General features: G+C 32.2%; 1 long non-coding RNA gene across 1 annotated transcript; it reads left to right on the forward strand.

Annotated features, from left to right (window-relative positions):
- Positions 1 to 259: 259 nt before the first annotated feature.
- On the forward strand, positions 260 to 7937 carry LOC139497164 (uncharacterized). The gene is made up of 3 exons (XR_011657699.1): positions 260 to 360; positions 6557 to 6648; positions 7744 to 7937. It is a non-coding gene; the product is annotated as an uncharacterized lncRNA (long non-coding RNA).
- Positions 7938 to 22908: the final 14971 nt, after the last annotated feature.

Consider the following 22908-nt stretch of genomic DNA (forward strand, 5'->3'; position numbering starts at 1 on the left):
TTAATGAAACAATATTAAGAATGCACCGGCCCATCCTTCTGATAAATATTGAACGGTCCCTTATTGTGCCGTGAAAACGGGAAATGAAGTTTAGCGGGACACGGGAAATTGCAAAAATATCAGAATTGCTTACTTACATAGTGTAAGCGGGATGCGGGAATCTAAAAAAAAAATTAGTAACTAAGCGGGATCCGTGATGAGACTCCCATTAGTTGTGGCTTATTTTGGTCTTTTAAGTTAGTTTCTTTCCCCTACGTTACTTGATCATTTTTGTAAAACAACAGCACTCGAGGTCTGACAGTATTTTACCAAGAAATGGACAAAATATTCAAAAAGAAGGCTTAGAAAATTTAAATTTTGGTATGCACACATACTAACCTGTCAGCACGCCAAACTCGTTTCTTCCACAGTGCGACAATCTTTACAATGTTGATGTTGGTGAAAACAATTATGACGTCTTGCAAGGCTATTTTATTTCTGGGACGGCACGCTTTCCTCCGACGAAGCCGAAATGTGAACCCAAATCAACAAGAAGTCTAACTTTTATAATAGAACTGAAAATAAAATTGAAAATGGAGATGGGGAATGTGTCAAAGAGATAACAACCTGACCAAAGAGCAGATAACAGCCAAAGGTCACCAATGGGTCTTCAATGCAATGAGAAAATCCCACAACCTGAGGCTGGGGTGGATTCAGCCATTTAAAGGAGGGGTTCAAATGGGGGGGGGGGGGTTCCAACTACATGTCCCCATTCAAATGCATTGATCGTCCAAAAAAAGGGGGGGTTCCAACACTCTGACCCCCCTGGATCCGTGCCTGTGAGGCATGCTTTAGCTTGCCATTAAACAAAAATGTATACTAGTTGAGTGATAATGGACGTCATACTAAACTCAATATAAAAAAAAGAAACTAAAATAAAAATCATACAACGGTCACAAAGGCCATAACTTCTGCCAAGTTCTGGCTCCTGACTTGGGAAAAGTGCAAAATGCAGTGGGGTTAAAAGCCTTAACTTTAAATTCCTGAAATTACAATTATATAAATCATCTTGCATCTTTGTCATGTTTGTGCATTTCTTAAAATTGGTCATATTAATAAATGCATGCAATATTTTCAGAAAATTGCAATATATAGGCTTTTAAAAGTCAATCTGGTGCATGATTATCATGATTATACTCGCACAATTAACACATGTGGTTCTCAAAACTAAGAGGTGTCTATGCTATTTATGACAACATTTTAATCAAGTATTTACAAAATATGTTTACTACTCTCATGACTCTATGATCCTAGGTTTTTAAGCATAAATATAGTGGGTCATGATCTGCCTACTCTCACTGACTGACTGAGCACATGAATTCAACACTAGTTTTTTGGTGATGTTGGTGTTGCTTAGTGTTTTGTTTTGTTTTTCTTTTTTGCATCTTATGTTTTGCCTTGGCATTGTCAGTTTCTCTTCTTTTTTTTTGTTATGTTAAATAACAAGAGAGAAAAGACAAAAAAAATATGTGAAAAAATTGGCTTAGTTCAGTAGATATTAAGGACAGAGATAACAAATAGCTAAATAAGAAAAAGAAAATTCCTTTTCTACAGTCAATTGTCTGATAATCTAGAAGATAGCCTGATTTGCTAATTCTCCTGAATTCTAGCAGGTACTTCATTCCAACTTTTTTAATTCAACAAACCATGTCTTAGATAGTCTTGGAATTAGAATACATTAATCATAAAATTTTCATAAAACTTTGATGAATTATCTATTGATATAATTAAGCTCCTTTTTAATTTTTAAAGATTTTAAATTTGCAATTTAAAGTAAGGGATTTTATTCATAAAAGAGGTGATTTTTCCAGTATACTATTAATAATTCTTTGAGCAATTTTCATGAAACTTGGTGAATTATTTTTGTACAATATATAACATAATCACGATAATTTTCCTTTCAATTTTCAAAATTCTGATATATGTCATTGTACTATTGGGATTTGGATAGTCTGTTTGAATCTGTATTACGTTGACATGTATTCATATAAAAGCTACCAGCTAGTTCCCCCAACCTAGCAAGATGAGTAACCAGGTCAGGAATGAACATAGTACTGGCCTTGGTTATACGTGGCGGAGTGACCCAGCTTTCCGGTACTGAGGAGGGATACATGTAGGATGCGAACCTGAAACCAAGACAAGAGTCAGCATATCTCCATATAGGAAACAGTGAATTTTCCTGAGTATGCAGAGGTGAGTCAACCTTTTATTTATGATCTTATATGACACCAAATCTTTAAATTTTACTTTATTTTGTAATTAAAGTTGTCAAGATCTTTTAATAGGATTTTCCCTCTAAAAAGACTCAAAATGTCTATCTCAGTTCATCCTGATCCCTCCTTAGCTCTGATAGCCCCCCTTACGGAAAACATGATAATAGCCCCCCCCCCTTTTTGGAAAATATTATCCATTTGAAATTAGGTAATTATAGACATAAAGTTAGATATAGAAAAATCAATTATCATCAGTTCTTAAGAATGTGAATGATAGTATAACATTTTTGGATTGACTTTCTTAAAGCTTATAAAGCACATAGATTTTGAAAAAAATATGTATAAGTAAATGAAATGTACCCTTTAATAATACAGAGAGTATAAATTAAAATGGATATACTTTGTACAGATATTTATATTCTGCTAGATTAAGTAAAAAAAATAAAATAAAAAGGAATAAGTATTTTGTTTAACCTTAAATGAAAATGAGTCAATGCAATGAGACGAATGCTTACTCTTTTGTGTTATTGAAAAGGGGTTATTTTGTTCTAAATTACGGGTTACAGTACAACCATATCAGTAGTTATACTGTGTCTGTCAGTTAATTCCTGCTGGACAAATGTATTCATTGGTAGTTATAACTATAAGATCCTTAAATATGGCAGGCTGACGGCACAACTACTGATGTACGGTTTAAAAAACCAATTTTAATTCAGATTATATAAAATGATTGCTAGTTAATGTACAAAAATGAAAAGGCTGCGTACAAAATATTAAATTTAAACTGGACTAAGAAACTAAGTATAGAAATAAAAAAAAAAAAGGATGTTATAACTTAAGATATTCAAGCAGTATTATAAGCATACATAAATTGCATTGTGACAATATTCTTTTGTATCGTTGAAAAATGTTATTTTTGTTCTGAATTTCTGGTTAAAGTACACAATATTCAGAAGTTATAGTGTCTGTTAATTTAATCCTGCTGGACAAATGTATTCATTACATTAGTAGTTCTTACTATTAGATCCTTATATATTGCAGGTAGACGGCACATCTACTGATGTACTTTTAAACCAATTTTACTTCAGATTATACAAAATGTACTTTATCAATGATACAAATAGAACTATCAAGTGGTCCCTATACATACATTGTATATAGGCATCACAATTTTTGAGCTGTTGTCTTTTTTTATTATAACTTAAATATTTTTAGTGGAATACAAACAAATATTTAAAGAGTACCTAATTAGGAAGTACAAAATAAACTGGCGTACAGTTGCTAAATATATAAATTAGAAATAAGAAGAGAAAGTATAGGAAATTAAGATAGAATATAAAGGGAAGACAATTAGAAATTCTTACATGTAGTATGTTATTTATTTTAATATTTATAAATAGGTAATATTGGCCTGAAATTGTGGTATTCTAATGAATATTTAAGAGATAAATAAAAAAAAATTCCCCAATTCAAATGAATTAAATATAATAAGAGATAAGGGTTAATTGGTGTCATGTATGATTATAATATTGGTTGCACTTACATTGATGAAGTAAAGGACCAATGGTGGACCCATAAAATGCAGAAATGGTGGACACACAGATAAAGAATTGGTGGACCCATAGATGTATGGTGGACCCATAGATGTGACCTACCAATGGTGAACCCACAAAATGAAGAAATGGTGGACCATAGAAGTGACCAAATAGTGCATTTAAACTTAATGAAAGACAATTTATTTAATATTATAGGAACTAATTAGCAGAGATTTGTGATATATATATTGACATAGTGATGAAGAGTAAGATACAATGAGATGTTAAAGTTAAAATTGAACCAGAAATATGTGAAAATTAATCCGTAAAAACTTTCAATTATGTGTTTCCCCCCAAAATGGTGTTAGCATGGAATATGACGATTGCGCTCAAGAACAAATATATTGCCTATATTTATGTATTGAATATGTAATTAATACAAAAACAGTTATTATTGCTTATTGCTATGTTTTGCTTATGATATATTATTGATATTGTTTTGTGTTTCAGTTATATTAATCAGATAATTCTTTGATATATTACATACTGATGTGTAAGGCATAAACTAATTTATTTTATATGAATAATATTTATGATATGATTACTAATATTTGTAATTTGTAGCTGATGACCGATATGGATAAAACATTGATAATCTTATATTTCAGCTGTATTGTATATATTGCTATTTTTATGCCCCTTTATGCACCTAGAAATACTTCATGAAGTATGCAATGAGCTCATTGTCATTAATTATGTGAGAGTTGGACTTGTCAATATTAGTGAACTTCTGAAAACTTCCCTGATATGGACAATCTAAACTTGACCATTCCCCATCCAGGAACATGTACATGTATATATATATATATTTAGTAATGTTTTATTACAGGAATCAGTGAATTAATTAATGTTTTCACCATAATTTTTTTTTTGGGTATATATTGTAATATCTTATTGACAGGAATCAGTGATTGAATTGTTTCGCAATATATTGTAATATTTCTTTGACAGAAACAGCAATTCAATTGTTGCTACATTGTATATAATATGTATATAATATTTTTTTTTTATGATGCATTTTGTATTTTAATTGAAGATTGCAGGAGCAATCTTGGCGACGAAGGGAAGGGTATAACCAGTATATTTAGATGCAAGAATGTTAAAATGTGGAATTTGAATAATTGTTATAATTCAGTATTAGTTAAGATATTTAGCACTAGCTTAAGAAATAATTTACTTGATAAATAGTTAATATAAATCTTCACAATTTTAGATAAGTGTAAAGCAAATTATTATGTAATCCCCTGAGGCCTAAATGACAATAGAGACTTAAGGATTAGAGAAGTGCTATATATACAAAAGGGATTTCTTACTTTTTAAGATTTTAGGTTATGTCACAAAGACTTGATATTTGGGAAAATAGATAAAATAGCATTATTATGTAAATTAGATATTGAGTATTAATGTGTAAAATTGAATAATGAAAAACAATATATATTAGTTGACCATGCAGTTTGGGACACTTGCCTTATAGTCACGTATTGGACACTTGTGTTTTAGACTTGGATTTAGACAGTTTTATTGAATTGATATTAGACATGCTGTTTTAATATGTCTCATGAACTTATGTGATTATTGTGATTATTGTGATTGATAAAACTATACTGAATGCTGATTTAATAAACATTATATATTGAACTTTGAATCTGTGTTACGTTGACATGTATTCATATAAAAGCTACCAGCTAGTTCCCCAACCTAGCAAGATGAGTAACCAGGTCAGGAATGAACATAGTACTGGCCTTGGTTATAAAACTTTGGTGAATCGTTTTTATATCTTGCATAAACTCCCTTTTCATTTTCATGACCCATACTGGAGGGGTCATTAAGTTTAACACTTTTTGAATTTTGGTGATGTCAGTGTTACTGTACTAGAGTTATTCCCCTTACAAATGGGAAAAAATGCTGAATTTTTGGTTTCCCGTTCTCTAAACTTTAGTTTGTCTCAACCAAATGTTATGAAACTTATACACAATGCTTATCACCACAAAATACAGATTAAGTTTGAATTTTGGTAGTGTCTCTTTTACTATACATGCTATTCTAGAGTTATGTTCTTTAAAAATGGAAAAATGATAAATTTTTCGTTTCCAGCCTCTAACTTGAGTTTACCTCAACCAAATTTATTAAACTTTAAAACAATGCTTTTTACCACAAAATCAGATCAATTTCAAATTTTGGTAGTAAAACTTTTACCGTTCTTCAGTTATGTTCCTTTAAAACTTCGAATAATATGGGAGTATCATCCCCCATTTATCATGTATATTTTTGTATAAGATGCAGAGTTAAGGAACTTTAGTTGTTGGAATTTAAGTTATTTAAAATCTGTCCATTTTCAAACTTTGGAAGGTTTTAGAAATGTATTTGTTAAAAAATCACAGCTTTAAACTTATAGTCACTTGAGATATCTCTAAATGGAGCCAAATTATCTTCATGTTTTATGTCAATGAATACCACTGTGTGTGCATGTCCTTTTTTTTTTGGAGGGGGCTGGGGGGTCTTATTTGCGCAGTGCTCATAGTTTTTCTAGTTGATCATTAAAATTCATTTAAAGCATAAAGACCAGCTAAAAGGGCAACAAGCTTATCAAGCACTCATGGTACAGATTTTTATTAAACACACATTAATATACATCATGTACATTAAACAGCAAAAAAAATATTGATGCAAGATGTCATTCCATAATAACTTTTACTCTTTTATGTATAGGACAAGAACTATAGAAGATACAGAGAAATTATAAACAGCAGTAATGATAGGCAATTTAAAATTTGCAGAAGCAATTTAACTAAACATAAATGGTAAGGCCACTTTTATTTTTAAAAAAAGTTATTGAACTTGAAAGGTGATTATCATGATTACTTTAAAATCAAAAGATGTGGTATTATGTTAAATATCAAAACTATTGATCATGACTTTGAGAAAGCAATTGTAGGCCTGTGACGACCTTCAATAATGAGAAAATCCATACCCTATAGTCAAAGTAGGCAGCTATAAAAGACCCTCAAATGAAAAATTGAAACAATCCAAACTGTAAAACTAATTGCCTAGTTTATAACAAAACAAATTACAAAAAATAAATATGACCGGTATGAAACAAAAACAACTACCACTAGATTTTAGTGTCAGACTAAACAGTCTCTGAACTTTGGACAGACACAATAGGAATATGGCAAGGCTATATAAAAATACGATGTGGCATGATTGCCAATAAGACAACTTTCCACCAGACAACCAATGATGTAAATTTCCTGCAAACACAGACTGGACTACTGTTAACCAACTAATTTTTCGAGAATACTTTATTTTGCGTTTTATACTTTCTAGTCTACATCGCAGCTATTTATTTTTTGCAATTTACAAGTTTACTTAATGTATTTTAATATTAAGGAAAGATTATACATATGAAAAACATTGGCGACGATTTATATGCACGTTATATTTCTAAATGCGAAAATAAATTGCTTGTGAAAATAAATCGCTCGCAAAATAAGTTGGTTTACAGTAAGCAAGAAATTTATACATTTCCCTTAATTGAAAAGACACAAAGTTAAGTACTCAAAGTAACTGACAGCTTAAGTTAAAAATCCATAAAAACTAATGCATGTAATAAAAAACGGGGTTATAGCACTCAACCCTACCCTAACTTTAGACGGTGGTTTAACAGCTCAACACATATATATAAAACAATATAAAGAACAAACTGCCTCAACTTGAAAGATTGATAAATGCACAAAATCAACTAATATAAGAACTATAGACAATGATAGACAAAAGCATTCGCAAGTAAGAAAGGAAATATATTTAAAATGTTACTAAACATGACAAAATAAACTTTTATTGCTGTTTCTCTCTCCATTTATAACATTTTATTTGTTTATTTTGTGTATTTATAGGTGATCAGACATCTTGGTTTTCATGATCAATAGGTCATTACTGAAGAGGAAACTTAAAGTTGAAATTTATCTACATAGTGCGCAATTTGATTAATCTGAATTGGAATGTGTGCTTTCCTGCAAAGAAGAAATAGGAAATTTCATCATAATCACATGATGATGGCCATAAACAAAATGGAGTTCTATCATAGATACACAAAAACACTTAGTCTATTGTATAAAAGTAACAACATATATATTAGTCGAAAGAAAGGAGAAATGCAGAAAAATACTATTTTGTTGTTGAAAAAAGGAACACCAGTTTTATTCACTCATTTACATCGCTCCCTCATATCATATATACGGAAGAAGATCATTGAAGAACAATTTGCAAAAATCTTTTCTCATACAATGTCTTAGAATTGAAGGAAAATGTGTAGTGAATGAAATAATGTATTCACTAAATTCTTACGTAGTGGATTGAATAACTGTACACAAGCTGAAACAGTAGAAAATTTTAATTTAAGATAACAGGAAAAGTGTATTTTATTATTTAATCTGCAAATATAAACAAATTCTTTAGAACACCACAAATGGTATGACATTCAAATTGGTTGCTTATTAATGTATTGCATTGAAACAGTTACAAAGAAAACAGAATCCTTTGCTACAAATTTTTTTTATAAATCAAAGTTAAAGTTATATAAAAAGTATGAACAATACCTAGACCTAAACAGTCAGACTGTATTAATTTTCAATGCCATTAAAATGTTGAGTCAAACTGGAGCTGGCATGTCAGTTAACTGCTAGTAGTCTGTTGTTATTTATGTATTATTGTCATTTTGTTTATTTTCTTTGGTTACATCTTCTGACATCAGACTCGGACTTCTCTTGAACTGAATTTTAATGTGCGTATTGTTATGCGTTTACTTTTCTACATTGGTTAGAGGTATAGGGGGAGGGTTGAGATCTCACAAACATGTTTAACCCCGCCGCATTTTTGCGCCGGTCCCAAGTCAGGAGCCTCTGGCCTTTGTTAGTCTTGTATTTTTTTAATTTTAGTTTCTTGTGTACAATTTGGAAATTAGTATGGCGTTCATTATCACTGGACTAGTATATATTTGTTTAGGGGCCAGCTGAAGGACGCCTCCGGGTGCGGGAATTTCTCGCTACATTGAAGACCTGTTGGTGACCCTCTGCTGTTGTTTTTTATTTTGTCGGGTTGTTGTCTCTTTGACACATTCCCCATTTCCATTCTCAATTTTATTAAAGTTTTAAATATCATTTGTATCAATTATTCAGTCTTGTAAAAATTATATTCATACTGTTTGTATACATGGTATAGTGAAGAAATGTTTAACGAGTAAAATTAAGGTAAAACATTTCCTTAAGGGAAATTTGATGTTCAGAAATTTCCTTAGAGGAAAATTGAAGAACAATGATTTCCTTAGAGGAAATTTGTTGTCTTGAATTTTCCCTCAAGGAAAAGTGTTTGTCAAAAATTTCCTCCAAGGAAAATTTGAAGCTACAAATTTCCTCACAGGAAAAAAGTATTTCCTCAAAGGAAAATTTGAAGCCGCAAATTTACTCACAGGAAATAGAATTTCCTCAAAGGAAAATTTGAAGCCGCAAATTTCCTCAAAGGAAAAAGAATTTCTTCAAAGAAAATAGAATTTCCTCTAAGGAAATAGAATGTCCTCTAAGGAAATAGAATGTCCTCTAAGGAAATAGAATGTCCTCTAAGGAAATAGAATGTCCTCTAAGGAAATAGAATTTCCTCAAACGAAATATTTATGCAGTAAATTCCCTAAGGGAAATCTTTTTCCCTTGAGGAAAGCACAATTTCCCTTGAGGAAAAAACAATTTCCCTTGAGGAAAACTCTTTTTCCTTTAGGGAAATTTGATTTCCCTTGAGGAAAACTACTTTTCCTCTGAGGAAATTGTTGAAAAAAGGGGCATAACTTTTTCAACAGTGGTGCTAGAGCCAAAAAATTTTAGGACAAATATCAGGGAACCAATACCAACCAAGTTATCAACTTCATTTTGACTTAACTCCAAAAATTAAGGTGACAACTTTTGCACTCAGCGGAATTGCAAACTTGTCCCGGAGACTGTTAATGTCGCCGATAAACGTATAACCTACTGTAACGTATCTTTAGGTACAGTCAAAACATAATTATATGATTGGAAAACATGCCCAAAGTGACTTTAAGCAAAGTTGATACTTCAAATTTTAAAATCCTGCCTTTAACTTTTATTGCAATGAAACGAAAAATCAAAAAAAATATTCTTTTTCTCTTTTTTTTGGATTGTCGCATATAAGAATCTAACCTACGTAACGCGTATTCTGGAACGTACTAACCAAGAACAACTCAAAATGATGATTATTACATTGAAAGCACCCATAAAGTTTCTCAATAATCAGTTTTGAGAAAGCAAGTCAACAATATTGTTACATATTTCCATGTATAATGTAAATAAAACTAACCTCCGTTTAAATAACCTCCGTGACAGTTATTTACAGTTACGTTGTCAGACTTTTTTTTATTAGTATCAGCGGCTGCTGACACTGCCGAAAGTAATTTTTTTAGCAGACAGCATTTATTTTAAAGGAAACTGACAAACAAAATACAGATATTGAGAAAAAAAATATTGTTTTTGAGAAAGGTAGGTTAACTTATTTTTTCCCTATTATTTGAGCAACATTATAACGTTTAATAAACGTTAAAATACCCATTTTCGTATATATAAAATAGTCTACAGCACAACTTGTGTAAATACGACGACAATCATAACTTTAACAGCGGTGTATCGCACACATTTTCAAGATTATTTAGGACTCATCAATGTAACGGAGGTTATGCAAATAAAAAAAATCCAAACATGCATGTAAACACGATCATTACAACTGAAATCCTTGTACATTGTTATAGATACCAAATCAGTCCATCAATTATCACTAATAAATATCAAAAGGTGATGTCAATCATAGACGACATCATTGATTTACGTTACGGAGGATAGAAATTTAGGGGGAAAAAAGTTTTTCTCTAACAGGACTTTACTCTTCTTCGTTAAGGATTTACTAAGAAAAATGTTTAATTCTGTTGTCTTGTTTGTCATTTAAGTCCAATATTTACATTTATTTATATGTTTATTGTTGGTAAGAACTGGAACTGTCCGTTATGGAGGTTTTAAATGTCGTTACGGAGAATTGAAATTTTCGAAATGAAACTTATTGACTCCAAAACTTTATAGTCGAGCATAATATAATGGCAGTGAACAATTATATTTTTTTTCTAATATGGTAAATACTTTTTACTTTTTGGTAACTTGTAATATAAAATTAAGGTAAACATTATTCGGTTTAGGTAAAAAATATTTCTGAAAGAAAGTTCTGTTCATGAATCGTTTGGGAGATTTTGACAAGAACAAGTTCATTTGATTAAAAGAAACATATAGCTTGATAGAAAACATTTTTTTAGTTTGTTTATATGTCAATAAACTGTTTAGAAAAAGCATTAAAGAGTTGAGTGTAACTATGTATCATATTAGATACTGGTTTGATACTAACCTCCGTAACAAAGATGGGGGTGTGGATTTACAAGCATAAACAAATAGTTACATACCAGCAGAGACATATATACACATATATGTCTCTGATACCAGTGATTCAAAACATATATAATAGTTTGTTTCCTGGAAAGCTGTATTATGAAACTAGAATATTATACAACAGAACATTTCATTAGTTTAAATTCATTACTTAATAAGTTGTGAAAACTACTAATTTGAATATTTTTTAAACGCTATATTAATTCAGACCTAAAATTGGTATTTGCTTTCAATATTTACAGATTAATACGTATAAATCATTTTGTTATGGTGGTAAATGTAACCCATTTCACATGAGCCTTGATTTACATCTTGTGTTTTTCTCTAAATCTAATGCAATTTTTAAGGTGACTTTATATGGACTTCTGCAACTAAGTACCGAAGAAGATCTGACCAAAAACCTTGAACGACCTTTAATTCATGTAGAGTCTAATTAACACGATTCTCATTACAGTCTACATATGATAAAAAAATTGATAGCAATCATGTTTTTATGGACATGATAGATATTTATCAGAAAACAGGCTAGTATGATAAACAGGCTTTCGTAGCATCATTTAACGCGGGAAATTTGCATTCAATAATTTGGATAGTTATCCCAAGGAGGTTATCCTTAGGTTGAGAGAATTCATCCGATAAGTTCCGAATGACAAGACGTTACCTCCCCTTTCGTCTAAATCGTTATGAAACGACAAGTGTGCCAGTTACGTTGCTTTCGCAGGGAAATTTGAATGTTTTGACCTAAATGCAACTGAAGCTACGTAAGGGTACCGTTGATCGTAAAACGAAAATATGCATGTGATAGAATAATTATTAAGGAAGAAAATGAGTGCCTTTGTAAGGTATATAGTAATTTATTAATATTTTTAATTATATTTCATTTGAAGTAGGTTAGGCAATCCAAGATGGCGACTTAGATCCCTTTAGGATTTTTCAGTCATGATACGGATATGGATAGAAAACTACACATTGCTAGAAAACAAAGAAATATCAATGTTATCGTCAAATACATTAATAAAGTAATACAAATAGACAGGAAATACTAAAAAAAAATGATAAAAAACATTGATTAACAAAATTTTAATCTGGTAACCAAGCCGGGATTTGTATCTTACTATACAAATCCTTGTGCTAACCGAGTCCTAAGATTTTTCAGTATACAGTTATAGGACAAACGCCAGATTTTGAGTTTCTTCAGAAAAATAGCCAGAACATTTTCCAATTAACAGACTATTGATAAATCATTTATTCAAACACTTTTTTTTTCTCGTCACAGCAGGAAAGCTTCTGATTACCACAATATTTTAGATGACTGACCAGAAATTACCAATTATCACCGGCTTAGTATATATCTAGGATTTTGATTGGTTAACGCACGTCGTTACAAAACCCATAGCCCCTGGGTGTTGCTAACCCATATCCCCGGACGTTGATAACCATATCCATTATCCCGGGGAACTTCACGCAAGTTTTCCTAAGTTCCATGATTGCTCCTTGTGAAATATTGAATTCTGTAAATTATCCATGATGTTTGTAATTAAATGTTTAATTCATTAACGATTTTGTCCTATTATGCCGATCATTTACACTCATTTCATTAAATGCATCACTTGACTGCCACATTTTCAAGGAATGGGACTACTGACCTAGCTATGCAAATTACCCACGTTGACATCACACCATCTATGGCGTAACGCTCACAACATTGAGCGCCAAATTTGACTCAATCCAGTTTCTCTGTCTCCGTATTAAAAACGTCTTATATTTGACTACCTGTAGGGTTCTACCAAAGGTAGTACCTTACACCCCGTAAAAAATATGTAAAATTTCCAAATTTCAATTAAACTTTTTTAGATAATGAAAAAAACGTTGTTTTCGCGTTACACTTTGTACCCGAATTTCCATAAAACTCACCCGATTCGGACTAAGACCGGGGATAAATTCGTTATCTACGTTCATATCCGTAGATATGGATATGAACGTAGATAACTTATAATGTGTACTATGTACTGTCAAAGTACTGTTCCACATAAATAGATTGTTATCAGAATCAGCTAGTGGCAAATATTATGACTTTTGAATTTTATCTATAAAAGACCCCCCTTTTTATGATACAAATTTTGGCAATGCAAACATTTGAAAACAGAGTATTTGTATTCAGTATTTTATTTTTATATTTAAGCATATAACTAAATCTACAATAATATGAGGAAGGCGCTACCTTAAATGCCAGCTTTATACTAGGACAATGTCTTATATATTGATTGGTTGTTGGTTGTTTAACGTCCAGTGGCAAATATTTCATGCATGTTCAGAACGAATGTCCTAGGTTACATTAACATATTGTTTATGTCTAAAAGAAAATAATAAGTTCAGATGGAAAATGTTTAGGGAACGAACATTGAACTTGAAAAGGCATGAGGGGTTATGGTATTTTTCCTGAAAAAAATATTCTGATTCCCAAATTGATGAATAAAAAATCTGTTCAAGCATAGGACAAAAAAAATATTTTGAATCCAGATATCTACACCAAAAATGATTTTATCTTTCAGATATGCAAAATAAATTTAAGTTTTATATATCTAAAAACATAAAAACTTCCCAAACCGCACATGTAGGTCTGTACACAGTAGTTTTTTTAGGTGATAATAAGGCCGTATTTGCCAATTTGTTATGATGAACCTTAAAATTAGTGTTAAATTTTGACCAAATTATTTTTAATTGATAGCGCTGAAGGGCTTCGGTAGCAAAAATCTGACTGGAATAAAAAAAAACATTATTTCTGATCATCTTCAGTTTGTAAGTTCTACATCAATTTCATGTACTAATTCAGAGTCAGTTTTACGTCATTTCTTGCATATATTTTTTTTGTTACATGTACATGATGTAGCTTAATTACTTTTCAAGTTTTTATATGACAGCAAAATAAAATTGAGAATGGAAATGGGAAGTACAAGCATGTCAAATTTGCTTTCGAGTAATTCTTAATCACACTGTGTATCATCGCCACCGGAAATTGGGTACTAACGAAGCGGAGAGAAATAGAAAAAAAAGTAAACAAGTTAAGAATTCATTCAATTTAAAGCTTTTCCACTCATTTGATGAGGGTGCCGCTTAAGAATTGATTTTCTGATATATAATTCTTTAGATTATTAGGCCGATAAGTACAAAATTAATACAAGATTTTGTGTTATACTCCAAAACTTGCCACTTAGTACCGGGAAATTTTGAGGTCGATCGTCCTCTGTCGCCCCATTCTCACGATATTGAACTGTTTTTCATTATTTTTCTAGACACGTTTTTAGATTATTATAGTGTGGCATCATATTTACTGAAATTTGTTGTCAAAAAGATGGTTTTTAAAGAATACGGACAAAAACATTGTTTGTTTATTGTACGGCGAATTGCAGACCGTGTACGGCGAATTGCAAAATAACAACTTTTGTCTGTACGGCGTCCTGCAATATATTATAATTTTAAGAGGAAATTAATCACTGTTTAGATAATATCGAGTGACGATATTTTGTTGATATCAAAGCTTTACAGGCTTACAAATATACAAAATGACTTGCTTATCAAACATTATTAAATATATGCCGTTAATTCCGTTCATAAGTCGTCGTTGCGTCCCGCTATTCGACTTTGTACAAAAAGTTTTTTTTTCAACCATATTATCCTAAATACATTCATATATCGTTATACTACTAACGACTGTTGTCTTATTTGTTGTTAGGGTGAAATTTTGTAAGTTCAATAAAATAAACAGCCCATTCATCTTTTGTTGGTGCTAGTTTTTTTTATAGATAAAACCAGGCAGTGGAGATGTGGTATGATAGCAAATAAGATAACTATCCATCAGGATCAAATAAAGTGTATGTAAGCAAATATATGCTATCGTACAGCCTTCAACAACGAGTTTTCGTACCTTATAGTCGGGTTTAAAAAGCACCGACCGAAAAATGTGGAAGGATTCAACAAGAAAACTAACGGCCTAACTCATAACAAAACAATTTATGAAAAACAACAAATATGATAAAGATGAACCAACGACAACGTGTACCGAACCACAGGATCGAGAATTTGGACAGACACATAAAGTATGTGCTGGGTTAAATACACTGTTTGATTATTTAATTTCTGAAATGATTCATTTGTAAAAGTAAGGAGAAATAAATCGTGAATTGCATTTCGAATTAATTTTCTTGTCAGTTTATTTTTGAAAATATATAATGTGTATACATCTTAAATGCTGTCAAGCGAATGGTATTTCTATCTAATGCCTTTTAATCTAATGCATAATTATATGGGGGGGGGGGGGAGGGGCGCAATAGGTGTTAACATGTTAACAACACCTCGATTTTGGCAAAAACAGTTAACAACAAATTTTAAATACTGATAACAGTTAACAGCAACTTTAATTTACCCTTTTTTCCAAATGAACCCAAAAGCAATGAAAAGGGGAAGTGCACTGGCGGATCCTAAAATTTTCATAAGTGAGGGCCCACTGACTGCCTAAGAAGGGGCCCGCTCCAGTCACGCTTCAGTGATTCCCTATATAAGCAACAATTTTTTTCCGGGCCCCCTGCCCCCCCCCCCCCCCTAAATCCGCCTCTGAAGTGCATATCTTCAATATATTCAAAAGTTTGAAAACCACTGTACAAAGTCGCAGAATGCCAAGCTTTATAAGGAATCTTTTATAAAGCTGTCTAATTTTCAGAATACACACGCAAGTACCATATTTTTTTTATTGACACATGGACAGACAATTGAACGGATGGAATAGCAGACGGAGTGATTGACTCCAAGAAAAATGACTTTATCATGAATAATCGAAAATGCTTCAAACAGCAAAAGGGAGGCTCCTTCTCAGTGGCGGATCCAGAACTTTTCATAAGGGGGGGCCCGCTGACTGACCTAAGGGGGGGGGGGGGGGGGCACTCCAGTCATGCTTCAGTGATTCCCTTTATAATCAACCAAATGTTTCCAACGAAAGGGGGGCCCGGGCCCCGCCAGGCCCCCCTCTGGATCCGCCTATGCTTCTGGTTATGTGTATTGTTGAGTAAATGTTTAATTTCAATCAGTCGTAACAAACTTGGGTTATCGTCATGACGTAGGTAGGAAAGTGTAACAAACAGATAGAATGAGTGAATACTATAGGGCGCGAACATTTTTTTATTTTATGGCGGGGGCTCTTATAAATTATGGTAACATCTCAGGGTATTCATACGACTCTTTGCTTACATGATTTTATTAAAAGGAATTACGAATGTTTACTGATTTTTATTTTAAATCATCAAAACCAGTGTATCAATCAGAAAGTAACATGTAAGGTGTCACAAGTTGAAGCACTCTTTCATCTCAAAGTCCCAATTATGAACTCTGAGGTGATATAAAAAAAGCCTTGGTCCATCTTTACATTTCCGAAGTCTTAGACTAGCATATTTGACATCAATTTGAGAACCAAGTCCTCATTTTCGGCCTTTTCTACCAAGCCACTGTTCAGTTATTTTACGGATTGCAAATTGAAAAGGTACTTCATTTTTCACCATTCCAGTCAGGTACTCTGGGTCAATGTAACTTATCAAACATTCCATATACATCTGAATTATTTTCATCATAGGACTGACCAGGGTTTTAGCTGGGTGAGAAGTGGCCCTTCCTTTTAAAGTTTTGGATACATTACAAATAGAATCCCGAAATAACTACATTGGTTAGACGTATAGGGTGGGGGGGGGGGGGGGGGGGGTCTTGAGATATCCCAAAACATGTGTAACACTGCCGCATTTGTTGCACATGTTCCAACTTGAGTCCGTAACCTCTGCTATATAGTCTTGTCTTTATTTAATTTTTAAATTTTGGTTCATTTATATGTTTCAGGAAATAAACATTGAACTTCTACCCCTTTTTTTTCGTATTATGGCCATGGTGAATTTTCTAAATATGAAAGTTTTTGTACAATTGAATTGATTTTTAGATAGTTGAAGTATAATATAGCCTCCCTAGTGGGTTTATATGAACATTTAGTTTGTTTTTAGCATGTTTTATAAGCCATTTTTCAGTTTGACTGTCCATATTTTCCTATCCGTACCGCCATAGATTTAGAAATTTTGTTTTGTTTTTCAACAAAGATATGACGCTCGATCTTTTTAATTTAATTTTATGGAAAAACCAGCAGAAATGCATATGATTTTTTTTTTACCTCTTGATAGATATATATGTCTATGGTTTCAGGAAAGGTATCCCTCTAATTGATTGAAATTTTCTTTTGGACCAAATTTTTGAGACCTTTGTGTGACATGTTCAACCCCCTATTTTGCAATATTTAGTATTAAATAAATGCTGATTGTTGCCATGGTTACACAAAAAAAAAGAGATTATATTTCACCATTATAACTATTGGAAATCAAATCTATGGACGATTCTCTTTCCATAAATATACACATGCATAACTCAAATATTAAGCATTATTTGTTAGGAAGGAAGGGAAAAAGGGTGTTTAAAAATTATGAGTGTCAATTTTAAGTTTTTTACCTATCTGTGTATTGCCACCCAGCCCTAGTGCACAATTTTCTCTCTGCGTTGGGTTGTTTTCTTCTATTTGGTCGGGCTTCTGATTCTTTAACATTTTCCTCATTTTCATTCTCAATTTTATCAAGGATTTACTATACTCAAAGACTTTTAAAGACAGATATATATATGCTGTTTATGTCTTTCCTTTGTGGAAGCAACGTAAAGAAAGAGATGGACAGCAAATTTTAATGTGATTCTTGTAAATAACAGTTAAGATCAGTTTACAGAGAAAATGATGTCAAAAACAGTGAACACTTTAGGTAATAAGTAACAGATAACAGGAATCCCAATTTCAAATAAACAGTTAACAACATTGCAAATTTTAACAGAACAGATTACAGACAGTAGGTCGAAAACAGTTAACAGTTTAAATTTATCTCAAATAACAGTTTTAAACAAAACCTTGAAAAGGACAAAAACAGTTTAACATAAAAAGGTACATCCCCCCCCCACCTTAGATATTTGAACTTAATACTTTATTTTCTTTGAAAGGACGGTAAATGAATATTCTAAAATTAGCAAGTTGCCATACAGTTGAAAACAAGTTGCCATACAGTAAATTTGTCAACACGAGCAAGTTGCCGTACCCTAGACTTTATTTTTTATGGTCTATATTCTTTAAAATACATCTTTTTGACAACAAATTTCAGTAAATATGATGCCACACTATAATAATCTAAAAACGTGTCTAGAAAAATAATGAAAAACAGTTCAATATCGTGAGAATGGGGCGACAGAGGACGATCGACCTCAAAATTTCCCGGTACTAAGTGGCAAGTTTTGGAGTATAACACAAAATCTTGTATTAATTTTGTACTTATCGGCCTAATAATTAAAAGAATTATATATTCGAAAACCATTTCTTAAGCGGCACCCTCATCAAATGAGGGGAAATGCTTTAAATTGAATGAATTCTTAACTTGTTTACTTTTTTTTCTATTTCTCTCCGCTTCGTTAGTACCCAATTTCCGGTGGCGATGATACACAGTGAATCATGTCATAGTTGTTTTCAAGAAGACACATTTGGTTTCCAGACAATAACTTGAGTATAAGTGAATGGGTCTCTATGAAATTTTACTAGAAGGTTCAATACACAAAAGGAAGATTAGAATTGATTTTGGGGTTATGGTACAACATTATTGGGGGTGTTTTATTTTTTTTCAAAATTTTGGGTTCTTCTTCTAAAAATTACCTTATTTGCATTGGTTATACTCTTCTAGTATATATAGATGCAACAAATACTGATTTGGCAGTAGATGCACTCAAAATAGGGAGTTTTAAATATTTTATCTGTAATTTGTGCATTTTCCCTATGATATGTACTTCTTTATAATGTTGATGTGAGTATCTTGATAAAGAAAATATATTTGGTAAGTATATATATATATATTCACAATTGACATGCGCCAGTGCGCTGCAAAAGGATCTTCTTTCCCTTTAATTCCGAAAATTGATTTTTTTTCTCACAGAAACACATGAGTTATTTGGGTAAATGAAACACTTTTCATTGTTTGAAACTTTCAGTAATAAAAATTTAGTTTAGGCTGTTTAAATGTTTCACTGATTGTGTGAAAATTTTAACAGAAAATGTACAAAACACTTGATAAAATTGCATTATCTGCAGAATTATTGATAACTCTCCTCACAATATATTCACAAGGCCATAGAACTAACATATTGTCCATGATATTCTGATCTGAGTTATTCATACATACTGGCATGGCTGGTGCTATTTCAAGTTGTCTTCTTTTTCGTTTTCTTGAGAAGTATTTGTTTAACCTGTTCAGTCACTATAAAGTGTTACAATTCCTATTTAGACGCAACACATAAATAGTGACCAAAAAGGTACTGCTTTCACATGAGAGAAGCTAGAAAAAAATTAAATGTACACATTTTCAATATTTTTGTAGGACTTGCTATCATATGAAATTAAGGAGATATGTAGTTAGAGACTTCTGCTGAATAGAAATATGTGGGTTCAAATTAGTTCATATTGAAGTTTAAAGCATCCAAAATTAGAATATGTTTGATTTCAACTGACATAACAAAAATGTTTTTTATATGCTAAATATACATCTGTGGTCGTATCAGGCGTTGCAAAGCATTTTATTGCCTTTAGGTTTGTACTTTTTTTTTGTTTTGGTCATGAAAATAATTTTGAAGTTCTGTTGTGAAGTTGCTAACACGAGAATACCCAAATTGCACCTCAATTGTCATTTTTTTTACCAACTTTTTTATGTACCAGACAAAAGTTTATTCTGTAATTGTTTTGTAGACTATCCTTGTCTACAATATAGTTACACCAATTTAATTTTGAGTCCATGTAGAGTCATTGAAAAATGGGTTTGAAATTACACTCAAATAATCCATGATACTGTAATGAGGTCAGTACCCAAATTCCATACATCATTACATGTATGGTTAATTTCAAATCCTTAAAACAGAGATTTTGTTTTATTTCTTCAAATATTCCGAACAATTTGACATTATTCCATGCTTTAACTATTATTTTTTGAAGAAAAGGATGCTGGTAACAAATTTACAAGGTGAAAGAAAACTTGCAAGATTTTTGCAGTTTTTTTTTTTGCTGAATAGGTGCAAGTTGGTTACTGAGTACAATTTTGGTACTGTGATGTTATATAACCATAAGTGTGTATTGCTAAATAGGTTGTGAACCTGATAGTGATATAGTGATAAAGTACTTGGTAGAGTGAAAATGTTTTGATCAGGTTTAAACTGATGCATAAAATATGCAGGCGACTGCTGCAGCTTGAATTTTAAAGGATGTAGCCCACATACTTCCAAGTAACATACCCTGTATATACCTATCAAAGTCATGGTATTCTCATGGGTTATCATAATGACTCCATCTTCCCAAAAAGAATCCAATTTTGGACAATATGGGAGCATACATTATATACAGTAGTCAGTTCTAAATGTACTACTCAGACTCAAGTCTCTTTTTATGATTAAACTTAGAGAGAGGAAACTAAACAGTTTCCATCTCCTGGGACTCTATAAGGTGTGACATAATCAATGAAAAGATTTGTTGAGAGTTTGCCATTTGAAGGAAGTACAGAATTAGAAGATTGTGAATTATTTTAATAATTTTTTATGTTTTAACTTTTTGTTAAGTTTTGAATTAGTCTGTGGGCTACCATATGATCCAGAGGGGTGACGGTCCCCCTTTTCTTGGGAAAAAAATGTTGATTATATAGGGAATCACTGAAGCATGACTGGAGCACCCCGTCAGCGCCCCCCCCCCCCCCCCCCCCCCTTATGAAAAATGCTGGATTCGCCATTGACTACATGCATAACCGTGATCACATTCAACAGTATAATTATCACTAATCCTTGATGTGGGGAATAATGTGACAGATGAACATAAGTAGTCATGGTCAACCAGTGCACCGGAGTTTCCACCGCATGCCGGACCGGATGGCCATTATAAAAAAAATCCGAAATGTATTGCTTGCAGAGATTTTTTCTGTGTTCCCATGGCTGGACGGAACTTTTACGCTTTATATGTTATCGTTATCTATGATTTTGTGATTTTTAAATGAAGTACCTGTGATTATTTGGGTAATTTGTTTTGACCTCACTGATAATGGAATGTTGAAGCAGACGAAACATGGCGTCAGATGTTGTTGTCCAAACTTCGGTAATTTCCGTGGTACGATAAAATTTAAATAAGCTACACAAGTAACCAAAATTTCTGAATTCTTGTTTTTGCAAACAAATAAAAATTCATGTCGTATTTAATATCAAAATTATTGCGATATGTCCCGTTTTTTCAAGGTCGCGTTGAAACGTTAAATTCGGCCGCCATTACAAAAAATAATCGTACGAGATTTAACGAGAGTGACGAAACTTTTCAGATGGGTCGTGTGCAGATGGCAGTTAGGTCCGCTGCTGTATGCCCTGAGGTAATCGGTGCCCTCAGGTAATCGTGGCAATAGTGCCCATATGCGTAGTAATAACATGATCTAAAAATAGAATAAACTAAAAATACATCATTGTACTTTCTATTTCGACTGACAGTATATGTGCGAAAAATAGGAGAAAACAGGAACACATACAATTTTTTACAATAAGTTACGACAAATAATTCACGAAAAAAATCCAAATATTTGGTTTATTTCTGATCATTGCAACGTGAACAGATATTTATTTAGTGAAACGTAAATGACTTAAAATAATTAAAAAGAAAACACTTTTTGAATGGCGATTTAAACTTTTATAATAATAGTTGTCAAAAACTGGTTTCATAGAGATTTATGTAAATAAATGTATATACAATTATTTAAACTAACTATTAAAGAATAAAAGTTTTCCACACATGACTTAGGCAGCAAACATTTGATTTTCGTGGGGGGGGGGGGGGGGGGGGGGGCTATGGATTTTTTTCCTTCGGCGAAAGACAATATTTTTTGGAGACAGGTCGAAAACATTTTTTTCTTTCATTTCAATTTTAGCATTACATATAGTGGCAGAACAATAAGAAACAAACTTTAAAAAAAAAACCATAGCCCCCCCCCCCCCCCTCCCCTGAAAATGAAATGATGGCTGCCTAAGTTTCGTGAATGTCCTCTTGAAACTTTGACTAACATTGTGTTTGGTAATATATGACACTTACATATGGACAGATTACGCATATATTGATTTTGGTTACTTCTTTTAAAGTAACATAAGTAGCTATAGAAAATGCTAACATTTAATAGATAGGTTATTAAAATCAGTCCATCTTGTTCGACTGCATGAGGGGCAGTGGCGGATCCATTCATTTAAAAAAAAAAGGGGGGGAGTCCCCAATCCAGGACACAAGGAGGGGGTTCCAACTATATGTTCCCATTCAAATGCATTGATCTCCAAAAAAAGGGTTCCTATCCCCAGAACACCCCTGGACCCGCCACTGAGCTGTTACAAAAAATATCGCTATAAACTATCACATTATTATTTTAATTTAAGTGTACTGCATGCATCTTGCACTGTAAGATGAGC

Source organism: Mytilus edulis, chromosome 12 (assembly GCF_963676685.1).
Source record: "Mytilus edulis chromosome 12, xbMytEdul2.2, whole genome shotgun sequence".
NCBI classification, from domain to species: domain Eukaryota; kingdom Metazoa; phylum Mollusca; class Bivalvia; order Mytilida; family Mytilidae; genus Mytilus; species Mytilus edulis.